Genomic DNA, 18,127 nt, shown 5'->3' with positions numbered 1-18,127 from the left:
TTGAAATTATTATTAAAATACTGTAAAGCAATCACAGCACTGAGAATGTAGACAAGGATTTGTAAGCAAGCCACACAGCAGGGGAGATAAATTGCAGAATATAGCAAAGAGTTCTTGATCCAGATCTGGACAGAGACCCTATAAGTGGTGGTCCTTCTGGCTGCCCTCCTGACTGTTAAATTTCTCAGTCAAATACCCTAGGGCTTAGAAGGGTGAATGACAGTCTGTAGGGAATGTTAGGATAAATGAAAACTCCTGCTTTGCTCTAAGTATAGGGCAATCCAGTCCTGGAATTCAGAGACAAGGTTGGCAGCACAGCCAGCAGCAAACTGGTATGAGCAGAAACAGAAGGCCTCCTAATAGGGAGGAGGATGTAGAAAGATGAACAAAGACAAAAAAAAAAAAAAAAAAAGACTCTAGGCTTTTATCAACAGGATGGAGAATGCACTTCTCACTTAGTTGAGGAAGCCTGGTAGAGTGGGTATAGAGGTCTGAGGCAGGGGGAAGTAAAATAAAAACCAGCTTTGAATCTGTCATGTTGTGGATATTTCTGAGACACCTAGGTCAGGATACCAAGTAGACTGTTCGTCTCTGGGACCTGGGAAAAGGAACAGCTAGCTGTCTGCCTGAGAGATGTGAGTGTGTGGGAAGGCATTTAAAGCAACAGGATTGGGTAAGATCATGTGGGGAGAGACAATAAAGAGGGGAATGGGGTTCCAGTACTTTTAGAAAATGACAACAGAGGTAACTGAGAAGGAATGCCAAGGAACTAGGGTGGGAGGTCAGGTGAGTGGGGTGGCTGAAGCTGGTGGAGAAAGGTTTTTGAGAAGTAGCAACTGAGCACCTGTGTCAAATGCTGCTGGAAAATGAAGATGAGTACAGAGAGCTGAACACTTGCTCTATCATGGTGGGATGCTCACCACCTTGATAACTGGTCATCATTGGGTGGATGGGCGATGAAACCTGACTGGAGTGGGTTGAAGAGATGAGAAAGTGAGCACAAGGGTCTAGATGCTAACTTGGACCAGGGTTGCTGGAAAGAGGAGCTCAAACAAAATCAGAAAGTGGGGTGGGAGTAGAGTTGATGGAGCACTTTTGTAGAGGACAATAGGGAGATTTTGTTTGTAGGCAGGCAGGAGGTTACATTAATACAAAGACAGAAAAGTTGTTTCTTTCTTAAGTCCTTGTTCAAAGTGCTGAGAACAAGCATCAGCTGCAAATACGACATGTATATCATACTCCCTCCCCAAGGCCTATAGGGCAGAAAGATTGTAAGAGCCAAAGGTCAGAGGGTACCAGATCAGAACAGTGTCTTCTGAACACGATGAGGACTGCACCCAGAAACCATGATGCACCCAGAAACTCACGCAGCTGCAGTTACCCACACACAACATGCACAAGGTCAACCCACGCAGCATCCTAGCACGGAGTAGAAAGAGGTCCACGAGCCCCTACCCCTAACTGAGGAACTCTGAGCAGTCAATGGCTTCTGGAGAGTCAGATGTGTCTCCTGATCTGTTAGCACCATGCCCAGTATGAGCAGTACTAACTGGAACCATTGAGTTATTAAAAAAAAAAAAAGATATGAAATTGGAGCAGGGGATAAGAAGGTGAGGATCTGTGGGTCTGGGAGGAATTGAGGAAAGCCTAGGGGTGAGTATGATCAAAACACATTGTATCACATTCTCAAGGAATTAATAATAAGAATTTTTAAAAAGTCTTTGTAATAGCAAGAAGAATGGGTTGAAAGCCTAGTGAATGTGCTGACCTTGTACAGATTCCATTGTGATTGGGGTATGAGATGGCCAGAGAATTTTGGTTCTGATGTTGATGCAATAAAAGGATTATTGATGGGAGAATGAAGTAGTTCTCATCTCATAGAAATCCTTTTTGTCTATGAAATATACTGCAAGGTCATCAGCTAGAAATAGGGTCGGGGAGCGGAATGCTAGAGACTTGGGGAGGGAGAAGAAAGTGTGATGGCTTCCCCAGAGATTGGGAAATTGAATTTTCTAGGGAAGTGTGGTAGGTTCCTCTGACAGCGTTGAGTGAGATTTGTGGTCATGGTGGTAGTGGCTCTAGTCAGCAAATTTGTGTCATTTTTTTTTCCCTCTAGCAGTATTCAGCTACTCTCTGCAGGCCCTGAATAAGCGGGTGAGATCCCAAGGCTGGAGTTCTGCCAGGCTAGGACAAGAGAAAAAAGAGTGGCAAGAAGCTCAAGTTATTGGCAAGGGGTAGTGTTAGTGTTTGATTATGCTGTCTGTGCTGGATAAAGAGTGAGCGTGTGCAAGGAATGATAGACATGGGTAGCCAAGGGGTAGTTTCTGATAAAGTAAGGCTGAAAGGCTGCTCGGTTGCTAATGGTATCAGAAGCATAGGTTCAGAGGGGGGGGCGACACTCAGTAATCAGTGTGACATAGTCTAAGGAATGGCCATGGGAGTGAACCAAACATTCATTAAAGCGAGAATATCAACAAAATTAGGAGGGCAGGGCATGGGATGGGCCGTTTTCATGGATTCTGAAGTCTCTGACAATAACAGCAGGAGAAATGGTGGAGGAGTCAGTGATCTAGGTGCTAACCTCGTGATGAGTGAGGAGGGAATGTATAAGAGGGTGGTTGGATGGCAGTGTTATCTGTGTAGGAAGGTGGCTATGAGAGCTGAGGATGAATGCTTCAAGTGAGCCTTGAGCTCCAAATGAAGAGAGTGTAGAAACTGTAGTGAACCAAGTGGGACACACACCAAGTTCTCATGTACGTATGTCACAGAAGACAAAATGGCCATCACTAGAAAGGGCTTCTCAGGCTTCCACCGAAGCTTGGTTTCAAAAATAGGGACGCTCTGAGTGAACTGAGTTTTCCAGGATGTGTGGGGACAAAGGATATGAGCACAGCATGGACTGTCCATACTGTGGTGCACAGTTTAGGAAGTAGAGTCTTGATGGCAGCTCAGGTATGCTAGGTCCATCCTGAGAAGGTACAGAAATCACTGTTTGAAGACACTGGTTTGAGCCTGTGATGGAGATTGGAGCCTTCAGCTGGAGACCAGCCAACGTATGTATGATGAGGTAACTAACAGTGTGGGTAGCTCATGCCTGGAACTATGCTAGTTACTGACACAGTAATCATATCAGGAGAGAGGTGAAGATGCCTTTAGGAGTTTGCAACTAACACTGACTTTCCATGTAAAGAATATGAATCCCAAAGAGGTCAAATAACTTGTGCAAGGTTGTCAGCTACTAAGTTTATTCAAAGCAAAGGAACATGCAGGGTTTGCAAACACTGTGTGTCTATGGAAGGCAGAAGGAGCAAGAGGCCCAGAGAAGTCAGTACTGGCTGAGCTAGAAGAACACAGTGTTGCTCTGCCTGTTTTAGCCTTGTGCTTATCATGGTGGTCTACATTAGGGACATGTACATAGTTTACTGGGACCATCTCTAAAAACAGCAAGTAGATGACCTAGGAAACACAGTGGGTGAGACTACCTTTTAAAGTGGCCTGTGGCCTCTCCTGGACTGGCCTTGTGCTGGTCAAATGTTTGAATCACTGACTGAAGCCAATTCCTGCTAGTGGATACCCCATTTATCCCCAGGACTCACAGATTTGGCAATGAAAGATATCTGAAAGATCTTTGGCTTCCATTACCTTATATCCAAACAGAAGAAACATAACTTGTAGCCCACAGCACACTATGGCCATGTGCTACATTTTTATTCAACTTGCAGTGTCTGTCCGAAAAGGTTCCCCCATCTACAGGTCTGAATCATGAACCTGATGTACCTACTTCCTCCTGAATACTTGAACATGGAGCAGGGAGAAGAGGTAGCCCCTATCTGGAGGCCGAGGGCAGATCCCCAATGAAGCATGGCACCAGAGGAGCCCTTTGGCTTTTCAGGAGAGAATGTGGATGAACTTGGTCCGGATGAGCAGGCTCCTGCCTTCCAACCCCTCTCTCCTTTCAGCCTGCGCAAGTGTTAAATACAGCATCAAATTAAGCAAAATTAAATACATTTCCATGCAGTATTTTTCTCTTGACGGAATCAAACAATGCAGTTGCCATAGTAACAGCCTCTTCTGAAAAGGTCACCTGCAAGAAACTGTGTTTTAGGTACAACTCAAGGAGATTATGGGGGATTAACTCATTTTATACATATATATTAAATATATTTTTTTCTTTAAAGGGACTGTTATGAAGGAATAATATCCAACAGAGCCGGAAGATACCCACAGAAAAAAAAATTCAAGTCCCTGATAAAGGATTTTTTTTCTTCTTTCCTTTTTTTTTTTTTTTTTTTTTTTAACCAGCATGCAGTGGGGTGATATCTGAAATGGCGACTTTGTGTTTTTACTTGGCTTTAATTAAACCTCAGTCGGGGCTGAGAAATGTGGTGAAGCGAGATAATTGCACTATTCCCAGTACAGTTTTTAAACTCCAGCTTTGATATGCACCTCATGACAGCCTGAACCTGCCCCCGGACTCCTGAGGCTGCTTGAAGCTCAGCTTCTAACCGCCCCTCTTAACCTGGGGCATCAGGAAGCAATGTGCATGGGGATCTCCAGTGGTGGAGAAAGACTGAGGCAGAGGCTCGGGAACAGAGGCAGCAGCACCTCTGAAAAGTTTAGCTCTAGCTTTTGGGAAGGGCAAACATGAGCCAACCTAACTTCAAGGCAGAGTGGGACAATTCTCCTCCTGCTTTCCTGAGAGTGGGAATCTTTAGAATATCTTAGCAACTCTTATTAGATTTGAACTAACTGATGCACTGCCTGGTGCAGGGTTGTCAGTGAGATGTTTAGGCAAGCTGGGGGGCAGTAAATGTTTCTCTTCAGTGCCCTCTGTAAAGCTCTTAAACAAAATTTCCAGGAAAAAAAGGGGCTCAAGGCTTCAAACGTGGGCCCCCACAGGTCCAACATCCAACCCCCAATACCCCTGGTGCTACAAGTTCCAGCCTTCTGGAATCAGCATGACAGATACCTGGCTGAGCTGTGCAAGAGTTTGACTGGCCTTTTTCATCCATCTACCTAGTACCGTTTGCTTTCTAGATAAGAGAAAACAGGTTCCTGTCACAGACCAGGGGGCTCAGTGTCTCCAAGCACAGAGGTAAACAGAGGACTATATTGGCTTCCAGGGCACTAGCTAGACAACTTTCCAGCATTAGGCTGTTCATATTCCAAAGATAACCCATACTTGCTAGCCAGTCCCAGCCCAGGACCAGCTCAGGACAATGGTCTGTGTGTTCGTGTGTATGGTGAAGGGCAGGGAGAGGTGGAGTCACAGGATACATGCCTGCGATATACAACCATATGTATGTAGACTAGTGTGTGTGTGTGTGTGTGTGTGTGTGTGTATAAACACGACATACATAGAGATAGAGAAAGGCACATAACTCTAGCCATGTGTAATATGTACTGTTTCTATAATTACTCTCAGATGGGTGACCTGACAGCATATGGAATTTCTCTCCCTTTCCGGCCCCAGATTCCAGTAACTTCCCTTAACTGATTCTTCTGTTAAACAAGATCAGCTTGCTTAGTGTAGCAAAGATAGGAAGGCCTGAGTTTGAATCCTGGCTATGGAACAGCGGAATCCTGCCCTTTCCTTCCCATCAAGTGGGGATGGCAAGAGCTACTGTCTTAAATCACAGGTCCTTAAGGGGGTTGTTCTGAAGATTAAATGAAATGACCTGAGGGAAGGGGCTGGATAACGTAGGTGCTCGCTGGATGTTTGTTGACTATTTGGCGAACATGACTTTTGTACAAAACAAACCGTGTGTTTCTTTCCTGTGAAATCCAGCCTGCCAGCCTGGGGACCACTGCAGAGATTAAAGAAAGAACAGCAATTTCTGTCTCTAATCCCCAATACAATCGCTGGAGGTTTTCTTAAACTCCTTTAAAAAAGCAAAGCTACAGTTGTCCAGGGAAGAATTTTTATTTTCAGTGCAATCCAGCCCCCTCAAGGCAATGTATCCTTAAAATAAGACCCCCTAGTGTTGGGTCAGACCAGAAAGATCTTGGGAAAGACTGTGTCCCCAGATAGAAGAGGGCATGGGTTTCAGTTACGCAAACCTATCTCTTTTCTCCATTTAGGCAAGGCAGCCCTGCCTTGTCCTTTACATCTCCCAGCAGTACACTCCTCATCTGCATCCTTCCAGCGGAGACATCCCCACATGGCACCAGACATTGCTGGATAGATGCAGTTATGAGCCACTGGCCCTGTGTATTTAGTGGGAGCCATTTCTAGTGGATCTGATAGGTATCCCTTGACACCATCTGACTTAGAGTTAACTGGGGGTGGCTGCTGCCACCACAGAGCTGTTGTCATGGCTGCTTTGGGGCTTTAGCCATGTTCCGTTTCCTGTCCTGGGTCTCACTGCTGAGCCTGTCAACTAAAAATATGCCCAATCCTCTAAAGAACACTTGACAAAAAGACTGTTCTACCAGTTGGGAGCCTTAAAAGCTGGCAAAATGGGCCTGGAACTCTGCCTTTATTGTGTGATCTTGAGCTGGTTCCTTCTTATCCTGAACCTCAGTTCCTGATCTACAGAATGCTGTTAATTTCACAGTGCCATACCAAGATTAAGTGAAGTAAGATTCTTGAAAGACTCACCATGATGACTAAAACAGCTGTCTCAGTGTGTGGCAGGCATCAGAATCACCTGGAGGGTGGTTGGTGGGCCCTACCTCTGCATTCCATAGATCTGGCATGGGCCTGAAAATCTGTATGTCCAAGTTCTCAGTTATACTACTGGTACTGACACCACACTCTGAAAAGCACTGACCTCTACTTTCCAGAGAGAGGTAGATCAGGACAGTCTCAAGACCTTGGAAGCCAACCCATGAATCTTTGTCTTTCCCTCATATACCTGAATGCCTAGGTAGCCTGCTCAGCCAGAGTCAGGAACAGCTGAAACATAGGAAATATGGGGTCTGAGTATCCAAGTGGAATTGTGATGGACCTTTTAGGGACAATCCTCTTCCTGGCAGAGATGTACTAGGATAGTTTAGGGATAGAATAAAATAAACATATTCTCTCAATGGAAGTAGGAAAAATTGAAAAGCAGCATGATTTGTTAAAATATGGAGGAGCAAGAGAATTGGTTAGAAAGAAAATTTCATATGACCCAAGGCAAGACAGCTGGTAAAAGTTTGAAAGGGAGGAGCTAATTCTTCATGGTGATGGAGAAACGGAAAGGTGAAAATTCTGTCTGTGGGGCTGGAGAGATGTCTCGGCAGTTAAAAACACTGGCTGCTGTTCCATAAGAGCTGGGTTCAATTCCCAGCACTTACATGGTGGTTCACAAACATCTATAACTCCAGTCCCAAGGGATGTGACACCCTCTTCTGGCCTCTGCAGGCACTGCATGCATGTATTGCACAGGTATACATAGAGGGAGAACCCCCATACTGATACAAATACATAAATTTTTAAAACTTCAAAGAAAATTATGTCTGTGGCTCAGATAAAAAGATGCTTGCCATCTCAGGACAGTTCCGTGCATAAGAAAAGAGTTCAGGGGCCCAAGAGATGGTTCAGAGGTTGAAGAGCACTGGCTACTCCTCCAGAGGTCCTGGGCTCAATTCCCAGCAGCCACTTGGTGGCTCATAACCATCTATAATGAGATCTGGTGCCCTCTTCTGGCATGCAGGCACACCTGCAGGCAGAACATTATATACATAATAAATAAATCCTTTCTTAAAGTGTATAAAAATAAAAAAAAATTTTCAGAAAGGATTTTGAAAGTAAAGAGTTCAGTGTTCTTCCAGAATCACTCTGACAATGTCCACTCAAGAATCTCTCATTTTATGCTGTGTCTACTGTGCTTGAGAAAATCATGTAAGACAACAGTGAGTTTCTCTAGGCCTGAGAGTCCACAAAGAGATTGCTTAAAGCTGTCTGTTGGACCTTAGGTAAATTATGCAACCTCTTTAGCCTAGTCTTTCTATCTGTAAACAGAAGTGATCATGGTATGCATATAGAGAGGTGTTTTTAAAATTAAATAGTAGATCCCAAGTATTGCTTTAAAAAAAAAAAAGCAGCAAGTGCTTCTTTGATGGCAAGTGTTATTACATATATGTACCAATGACCTCCCTCCTGATCTCACATGGGCAGTACAAGAGTGGAGGCTCAGGGAGCCTTTCGTAGAATGTGTCTTATCCTGGACCCTTTGACTTGAGCAGAGGTGACCTCTCTGCCCACAGGTCCCCGGGGGTGTGCTTTTGCTCCACAACAACAACCATGATGGATTGTAGTGCCTGATACAGCCAAGACACAAGAAATAGCATCATCAGAAAACCAACTTAAGCCTGGCCTGATTTAGTGCAGAGAAAATGACAGCTGTTGTGCTCGGCTGGCTTCCACCCAGGAGAAGGCTATTTTTTTGCAAATAAAATGGTAAGTTGCTAATCAGAAAGATAAATTAAGAAGCATTAAGATAATGATGGTCTAATCACTGTCCACACAGAGAATTGCTAGAGTGAATATCCAGGCTACCAAGTGCTTGAGCACATTTGGTGATTATTTGTATTATGAAGGGAATGATGGATTTCGGGCCTGGAATCAATCTAGCTCAGGAAACACACAAGTCCAACCTCTACCAGGGACTTCTGGAGGTCAACTGTTCCCCTGCTAGGCCCCAGCTCTGAACAACCTTTCTCAAACCACTCTTCATCACTGAGTGTCCCCGGCTTCTATGAAGGCACCTCTTGGTCCAGCTGTTTGGGTGCCCACTACTTGGGGACTGGCTGGGCTTGGAGTCACTGCTCTACTTTGAGGGTGACAAAAAATGTCCCTGCCTGGGAGCAAGCAGACTACATGGCAGAGGATGGGAGCCAGGTTCCTCCTTGCCCCTGAGACCTTTTGGGCAGAAGTGCTGTCTCTTCATGCTGGAGTCTGAAGCCATCAGGACTGTGCAGGCTGTTGTCCATTACTCTATAGTATGGACTATGACTTGTCTGCTGGCTCAGAGACCAGCATGGGGACTTGGCCAGTGCTCCCATTGGTCCCTAAGGACTCTCAGGGCACCAGCAGGAGAGCACTGAAGAGTGAAATATACAGCATAGACTCAGCAGAAAACTTTCCATTCATAGACTTGAGATGCTGACAAGTTTAGGTTTGATCCTGTATTGAACAATGTGATGTCTCCTAAGCTTCCACGTGACTTCACCTATATACTCATCTGTGATATGGGGATAAATGACCCAGCCTATAGTCTGCAGCATCTCACTTGCTGAGCTGGTGCCGTTCCCTGCCTCTGTGAGGCATGTGCACCAACAGTAAACGGGGGAGCAGTAGCTGGCTTCTAGACAGTGGGGTACTCAGGCCAGCTTATAAGAACTGGCTGTTCAGTTGTGAGAAATTTTACAAGCTAGTGGCTATCCACAACCATCATTAGAAACCAACCATATGTCCTTAGTGTCAAATATATTAAGCAGGGCATAGTGGTGCACACCTTTAATTCTAGCACTCAGGAGGAAGAGACAGGCAGATCGCTGAGTTCAAGACCAACCTGGTCTTCATAGTGAGCTCTATGCAGCCTCTCCAGCCTCTAGGACAGTAAGAGCTATGTAGACCTTGTCTTGAAAAACAACAACAAAATAAATTATATTAAAAATAAAGGTAATAAATACTCAAAATTCTTGTCTTTGTGAGCATTCTACCATCAGCCCTACCCTTAAGGTTATTTTACTTGTGAGATCTGTCAGGGGAAATACTGTATGGTGTGTGCTACTCTGAGAGTCTTCCCAACTTTATGTTCCGTAACTTTACTTAGAACTTTAGTTTAGAACTAACCATCGTGAAAATATCCTTCCAGAGAGCTGGCTAAGTGAGCACACCACTGGTCTTAGGATGCTGTGACATGGTGAAGGTTCCTAAAGCACCATAAGAAAAGCCCCAGCCCAGGGCCAGATACACAGTGCATGCTTGGCTCATGGTAGATTGACCTGGGCAGCATGGATAATAAAAATCAATGCTGGGCCACAGCACTGACTTCCAAGTCAGCTTAAGAACTGCAATGGGAAAGGATTGACTATCTGAAAACCTCATATATTTGGATTTCTGAGTACTTGCATCTTAAAAAATCAAATTGTGGGCTGGAGAGATGGCTCAGTGGTTAAGAGCCCTGGCTACTCTTCCAGAAGATCCTTGTTTAATTCCCAGAACACACATGACAGTTCACAACTGTCTGTAACTCCAGTTCCAGGGGATCTGACCCCCCTCATACAGACAAACATGCAGGGAAAACACCAATGCCCATAAAAGCAAATAAATCATTTTTTAAAAAATCAAATTGTAAAAAGCCAAATCATATCTTGAAAGTTCCATTAAAAAGTAAAGAATTCAGGCTGGAGAGATAGTTCAGAGGTTAAGAGTTCTGGCTGTTCTTCCAGAGGACCTGGGTTCAATTCTCAGTATCAACATGGTGGCTCACAACTGTTTGTAACTCCAGACGAGGATCTGACACCCTCTTCTGGCCTCTGTGGGGACTGCATAGATGTGGTGCACAGACAGGCAAACAAAACACCCATCCATGCACATACAATTTAGAAAAAGAAAAAGAAAAGAGTGAAGTAAAGAATTCTTTTGGAACATGTTTCTTCAGGTTTGGCATCAAGCAACTTTAACCACTGAACTATCTTGCTGGGCCAGAAATGGATTTTTGCTCACTGTTTTTAAGTGAGCATCTAACGTACAGGCACTAACTGGTGGGCACCATGCCACCTCTGTGCATTTTCTGAGCTTATACAGGGCCACCCATTGCTGCCCACTGAGGTTATAGGAGGAAAAAGTACTGAGCACCTGTCCCTACTGTCAGCCTTCATCACCTGCCTGGACCCTGCTGGTCCTCCCAGGTTCAGGCCACCAGGACTGGCAGGACTGTGGCCAGGGCTGTGCTATGAATTGGTACCTTTCTCCCTTTCTCGAAATTCTTTGAACATCTGGACTTGGATTCTGACTTTGGAGACATCTGTAGTTATGGAAGCTTGGCCCATTCTAGGGTTCTAGGGGGCTGGTGTTGCTGTTTGACTAGAGCTTCCCGGAGATGCCTTGTCCGAGCGTTTAAGGACAGCACATACTGTGTGCACACGGAGAACAGGATGAGTTCTTTCTGTCCCTTTTCAAGAGGGAGGACACTACTGCTTTCATCCTGGAACACACGTGCTATGTGGACTCTGCAAGAGGCACTTCAGAGTTTCCTACTGCCTGGGAGCTTGCCAGCCCAGGAGAGGAGGTTCTCCTTACTGTGGCCTTTTCTCTCTCTCTCTCAGGATATGGCAATAATAACTTTATGAGGTACACATTTTATTATTCCCATTTTATAGATGGGAGCACAAAGGTTCATTAGCTTAGTCAAAAATCACATGGCTTAGTAAGTGATGACACTGGTACTCAGCTGACTCTGGAGCCCAGACCCAGCCACAGTACCAAGCTTTCTTTACAGAGCAGATTGTGAATGAAGGGGATACAGCAAGGCACTCTGGGAAGGGCACAGTCAAGGCAGTTTCCATGCAAGATACCCATGTACCCTCAGCTCCACCAACTGGACCTGGCAACCTCGAGCCAGGGGTAACTCACACGAATTAGCTGCACCACGCTGCTGTGGCTCCCACCCTGGAAGGACACACTTGCAGTCAAACGCTCTGGGGTCCTTGTGGAAACGGAGTCTGATTCCCCTTCCCCATGTCTGCAGGGAAGAAGGGGTTTCCAGGACCGAACCCTTCTCCCACGCCTTCTTCAGTCAGCCAGTGGCTCCTTCCAGACAGCCCCCCACTACACACACCGCACCCCAAGTCTGCATATCTCCAGGTCAACCTTGGACAACATGTGGCTTTGGGTTAACTCCTGGCTGAGCAGCTGGGGGAGGAAGGGAATTGGAAATTCCTGAAGACTCAGTCTTCTGAGGGAGCAAATGAATCTTCTTCCTCCCGGGTCTCCTCGGCAGCTGCTGAGCTGCAGAATTTATCGGAGTCCTTCACGCTCTGTGACAGACTGCTAATGAAAGGGAGGCCAGGCTTCTGTGCCTGCCTCCTTTGGTTTCTTATTTGTTAGGGGATTTTATCCCCAAGAGAAGACAGGATGGTGACTGGAAGCCAGGAGGGCCTCACAGAACCCTGTAGCTTGTCAGCGGGGCTTGGCTTGAAAGGGCCCGGCTGAGGGCCACCCAGGGGGCTGTTCCCAGCTCCAAGTACCTGCCGGGGATGTGAAACATGCCTTGAGATTAATGGGAACCAGATGGCCAGGGAGGCCCCCTCCACCTGGCCTGCTCAAACTTCTGGCACAGTTGGAGGAGCCTTTCTTAGGGGTTCTCTGATCTTGCGTTTTGCTCCGGGCCACATGCCCAGGAACAGAAGCCAGGATTCCTGGCCCTCGCTGTCTGTATAAAAAGTTGAGGAAGTTAAGCAGGACCTCAGAGGTCTGCTGTCTAGCAGGATGGTTCTGGCCCTGGCTACACATGAGCTCTGTAAAGCTACCTGGGCCTGAGCCCTACCCCAGACCACTGCATAAAAACCCTTGGGACGAGGGCCAGGCGCTTGTTATTTTAAAAGTTTCCCAGATGTTCTCACATGCTGCCCAGGTTGAGAATCACTGGATTCCTTGTAAACACTTCTGGATTGAGGAAGTGGCCACTCCAAGGTCACACGGTCAGGGCTGGAGACTGTCTCCTGCTCTCTGCCTTGGGTCTGTTCCTCCACGTGGTGATGATCTTCTCCTGGTGTCCCATGGCCTGTCAGCCCCACAGGATGCCTGTGAAAGACAGCCACCGCTGTCTTTTCTTCTGCCCTGCAGTTGTTACTTGACACTTTATGTCTCCTTCCCTTTTCCAAACCAAGCATGCATACACCACGCCTAGGTAGGTGCTGTCTGCCCACTCTGGCTCCTCTAAGTGCTCGGGATGGGGTCTAACTATTGAAAGTGTGGTCTGAAGACCAGTGATGTCAGCATGGGCTGATTGTGTGAAATCCCTCAGACTGTGTGAAATTCCTCAGCATGCCTCCACTCAATTCAGACCCCACAGTCTGGGTCTACATCATAGCAGTATCCGCAGCAGGTTCATCAGCTTCGCTGCCTGCCGTTTAGAGCACACTATCTATCCCGTTCTCCCCTGTAGGATTCGTCTCAATAACAAAACTGCCTTCTTTCAGAGGGCGGATGATATCTCACACGTAACCTGGGGCAACACAGCACAACTCTAGGCACACGGTGCCTCGTACCTTATTGCTGATTTGAATCCATCCCCCTCAGTTATCTCAGGCATAGAGTTCCTATGAGGATGGACAGTTAGAAAGTCATTAGCTTTGCTGGCAGAAGCCCCAGCAATCCTGGGCCCTGCTGAGCAGGTGAACTCTCTCCTCTGTTCTGTTGGAGTGCTCATGAGGAAAGAGGGAAAGAGCATCCTTCCTGTACACTGTGCATGAGGACCATGCTTAGATGCTCTCCTCTCGCCCAGCAGCTTGATGGGTGATGCAGTTTTTGTCCTCTGAGCCCTCTTCTCCCACATAGGAACACTAATATTTATCCCACTACATTCTGGGTCCCCTTTCATGTGGGGCACTTAGAAGACATTCAGTAATACTCTTAATAAGAGTCAAGGGAGACCACAGAAGTGAAAGCACATTGGTACCCCAGAGGTCAGATCATCTTCTTCTTTGCCTTTTTTTTTTTTGGACAAACAAACAGACTATATTGTCAGCCTTGAACTTTCAAGCTCTGAGTCAGATTTGAACAGTAACAGGTGTCCCTGGTGCTGTGACCAGAGTCCTGGGCAAAGAAGGGTGTGATCATGAACGAGCAAGTATCTGCCACCCAGGGCCAGAGTGGGGCTGAGTTTAGCCACATCCAAGTAGAAGAGGGAATAAAAGGTAGAACAGAAGATGAGAGCCTTAAATCACTCCTCTAAAACAATTCCTGCTCACCACTAGCATGTCACCCGGTGCTCATTAAATGTGTAAGCACCTCCACCAGCGGCCTGTGCCTTCTGGATGCTTTATCCTTTGCCCAATAACCGTTAATCAGCCAGCAGCAGCACAAGCCTTGTGAGCGCTGGGTCTTGCCTGGCAACCACAATCTGCTCCTATTCCATCCTAAAAAAAAAATAAAATAAAATAATAAAGCGGATAGGATGTTGTGTTTTCTCTTCCCATCTCCAGCATGAAAGAGTGTAGGATCAGAGTACTCTCCCAGCCCCCAACCCCCACCTCTTGATGAAAAATTAACCAGCTGTGCGGAGCGAATGAATCCCTAAAGGAGAATGAGGTCTCTGATGTGAGCTGGGCTGGGTTCTGGGAGCTCCAAAAAGCCTCCTGATTGTTAATTCTCTCGCCCCTAAATCCTCTGTGCAGCCACCCGACAGGTGTGTGCAGCATGTTAATTGGCCACTCCTTCCACGGCCAGCTGTGTCCAGCAACTGGTGGAGCACAGAAGCCCTGTTTGGTCTTTTGATGTGATGCAAGTCCCCGTGTGCTTCTGGGGCAGGAGAGTCATTTGGGGTGTACTTCCTGTTTACTTCTGTCTGTATCTACTCCTCGGTGGGCTTCCTGAGGACAGAACCTGGATCTTATTGGCACCTGCCCCCAGCACCTGACAGAGACTGACACATAGATGCGATTGTACTGAATAAATGAATGGATGAATGAATGAGGGCTTGGCTACAGGCCAAGTCTATGTACCAGGCACATTTCAGTCCTTGGGACCCCATTCATTCATGCACCCGTTCATTCAATAGACATTCATTAAGCAACATGGTTCATTCATTCTTTATTCTCATTCATCTATTCATTCAATGTGCTGGGCTTGTTCTAGGGCTAAGGGTGCAGAGATAAGATGTTCATTCTCTTCTCTCATTGTGTTGATAATGCAGTAGGAAAATAGGTCAGTTACCTGAAAACAATAAGCAGGTGATAACAGCCTCCATGATGAATCTTGGAGGCACTCTGGGAGCCAGAGGTGGGCACCCAACCACACCAAGGAAACAATACAGAAAGCTGAGTGTAGAGAATGGGTAGGAGTTCACCACAGGAGTCTTGACAGCAAGGGGGTGCCAGGCACTTGGGATGGGGCCCTAATATCAGTGATGGTAGAGATAAGCACTAAGGTACCCTACCCACTTCCTGCCTTGTAGGATCCCACCTTGCCAAGCCCTACACTGGCAGGGTGGTACGGTGGAGAGAGGTACAGGTCAAGAGACACAGATCGGGTGCCATCCATCAGAAGTAATGAGCAGACCTTAAGGCTAGCCATCTCCTGGATTGTGGTTTTATGGTGGACCCTCTCCCAAGTATGTCTGGAGACATTGGGAAGCAACTTGGAGAGGCAGAGGATTATTTCTCCCAAGGCCCTCACTGCTCCTTGTGCCCATTCCAGGGCAGGCAAGCATGCTGTGTGGCCTCTTAAAAGCACTGTGCATTGCATTCTGCCTACTGAGCAGAGACTGCACTGTTCCCATAAACCCTAGAGTAGCCACTACCGACACAGTGGGTCCTCACAAAAGTAAACAGAGAATCACTGTTTGAGCCTGTCCATTCTCTCCTATGTTTAAACTCCAAAGAATAAAAAGAGACTCAGGCATGTATTTGCACACCCTGATTTATGGCTGTATCTTCATATTGATTGGTCAAATTCTAAAAATAAGCAGGTGTTTATCCTCTGCTAGATGTCCATAGCCAACCAATGGAATATTATTCTGCCACAGAAAGGACTGATACTCCAACACATGCTACAACACAGACGAACCTCAGAAACATTGTATTAAGAGAAAAAAAAAACACATAAAACAACACAATACTATGCGATTCCACTTTATGAACTATCTAGAGTTAGAAAGTCATCCATCAGAAAATAAATTTACGGTTGCTGAGGCATGGAACGGGTGGAGCTGGGCTGTTATTGTTCTAAAAGGCAAAGAGTTTCAGCTGGGGTGAAAAAAGAAAATTAAGACCAGATAGTGGTAAAGTTTACAGAGCAGTGAGAATGTAATGATGCCAGTGGATCGTATGCTTTAAAAAATGGTTAAAATGACATACTTGCTTTTTATGTATGTTACCACAATTTTGTTGTTGTTGTTTTTGTTCTTTTTGAGACAGGGTTTCTCTGTGGAGCTCTATCTGTCCTAGAGCTGACTCTGTAGACCAGGCTGGCCTTGATCTGCCTCCTGAGTGCTGAGATTAAAGGCAGGCACAGTGCACAGCCATACCCAGCAAGCCTACATGGCAGTCTCCTATCTAAACACTAGCCAGACCCAACCCTCTTTAGCTTCTGAGATCAGATGAGCTCAGGCACATTCAGGGTAGTTGGCCATACTGTTACCACAATTTTTAAAAACACCATCTAATGGCTTTTACAAGAGACCCAGCAGTCAATACTTTACTGCTGTCTTCTCTCAGGCCCACATACCCAGCAGGCCTCACTCCCCCCAGGACTCCTCTTGGCATCGAGTTCTGCCAGGCTGGTGTGTTTCATTTTTGTTTTTATTTCCTGCATCTGCTACTACCAGAATCTATTATTGCTCTCTGGGGCTCATGCCCCTGACAGCGATTATTTGTACATGTAAATCAGAAAACCAGGGACAAAGCTTTAATGACAGGCTCTTTGGAGGTAGCTGTGACAGCACCAAGAGATGAGCCAGCCCCAACTGGACTCCTTCCTTGGACACAGTGCTCAGCAGTCGGATATGGTGAGGGTGCTGACTCTGTGGCCCAGGTTCACAGACTTCTTTGTGACAGCGATGTGGATTCTAGATTTTGGATGCTCTTGCTGTGTCCTGCACAGATGGGATTTAATTCTTGGCTCCTTCTGCAAGTCTGGGCCTATGGCAGGCCCAGTTAGGACCTGTGCAGTTAAGCACCCAAGGGAAGACAGCTCTCTTTCAGCTTCCCTTTGCTATTAGAAACAGGCTGTGGTTTTTCTTAACAGTCCACAGTGCCTTACGCCTGAGAAGTGATTACCATGGAAGAGAGGAAATACATCTATTCAAGAGTGGGGACACTAGGCTAGGGATGTGGCTCAGTGGCAGAGTTTGCTTTCACATGCATGAAGCCCTGGGCTCTGTTACTAGCACTCCCCACAAGACTGTGACATTTATCAACCCCTGAGGAACACTGAAAAGGTGGGAGTTCAGGGTAAACCTGAAACCACAAATTAGGAGTGTGGTCTTATTTGGCTTTTTGCTGCTTGATTGGGTTTTGATTTTGGTCACGGATGGAGGTGAGGATTGAATGCACTTACCTGGACCACCTAAGGAAGGCCTGATAACAGCTGACACTACAAGGGCAGTGTACGTTGCTGTGGACTTGAAGGGCAGCTCAGCTGGTAAAGTGCCTGCCTTTTTACCCACAGAACTCACATCAAAAGCTGAACATGCTCACTCCCCAGCACTAAGGAGACAGACATAAGAAGATCCTTAGGGCTTGCTGATGAGTAATAACAGGCCAATGAGAAACCCTGCCCAAGGGTAGAAAAAAAGTAGACAGTGTTTGAGGAATAGTACCTGGGTACCTAGTACCTACACACACACAAACATACACACACACACACACACACTAAACAAACAAATACTTGCATCATATATGAATACAACATCCCTGGGAGATAGGTACAAATTATAACAGTGGTTGAATGTAGAGGAGCAATGAAAGGACAGAGGACTCAGAACCAGAAGTAGGAGAAATATGCATATAGTTTAGATACATACATTTGCATACATATTTTTACATACTCAATATATACACAAATATAATTTTCTACTGCTTAAATTTTTTACCATATGCTTTTCATTGGCTACTCAATAAATAACCTTTTATTTATTTTTATACTAGTATGTCATAAGTGAACAGATGAATGGCACTTGGCTGTCCTGTCCTTCCCTCTGGTTTCTCTTGATGTTTCTCAGGAGTTTGGAGTAGAGAGAGGCTCTTCTGTTCCTGGCCAGGTACTCAACCAAATGTTGGGCGTTACCTGAGTTTCTTCCTTTCCAACTGTCTATTTTCTTGTTCTCCTGGACAGGAGTCTTGGTCTTGTATCTTGGTTTTCTTTCCCTCTGGACACCATTTTGTTACTGTTCAAAACTCTCCACAAGGCATTCCTGTTTGTTGTTTGTTAACCTTGTCTTTCTGAACTCTAGGAAGAATCCACCATCAT

General features: G+C 46.0%; 1 protein-coding gene across 8 annotated transcripts in view; it reads left to right on the top strand.

Annotated features, from left to right (window-relative positions):
* Positions 1–18,127, top strand: part of Pknox2 (PBX/knotted 1 homeobox 2) — a 262,649-nt gene that overhangs the window by 106,180 nt on the left and 138,342 nt on the right. For 2 of the 8 annotated variants that reach the window (XM_060371701.1, XM_060371686.1), the window contains exon 3: positions 8,194–8,386. The exons of the other annotated variants lie outside the window; for them this stretch is intronic. The gene's annotated coding sequence lies outside the window, so the exon portion shown is untranslated. The remainder of the gene's footprint in view (positions 1–8,193; positions 8,387–18,127) is intronic. 8 annotated transcript variants of the gene reach the window in all.

This window comes from Meriones unguiculatus, chromosome 1 (assembly GCF_030254825.1).
Source record: "Meriones unguiculatus strain TT.TT164.6M chromosome 1, Bangor_MerUng_6.1, whole genome shotgun sequence".
Taxonomy (NCBI): domain Eukaryota; kingdom Metazoa; phylum Chordata; class Mammalia; order Rodentia; family Muridae; genus Meriones; species Meriones unguiculatus.
This window is presented reverse-complemented; position numbering and strand designations above follow the sequence as displayed.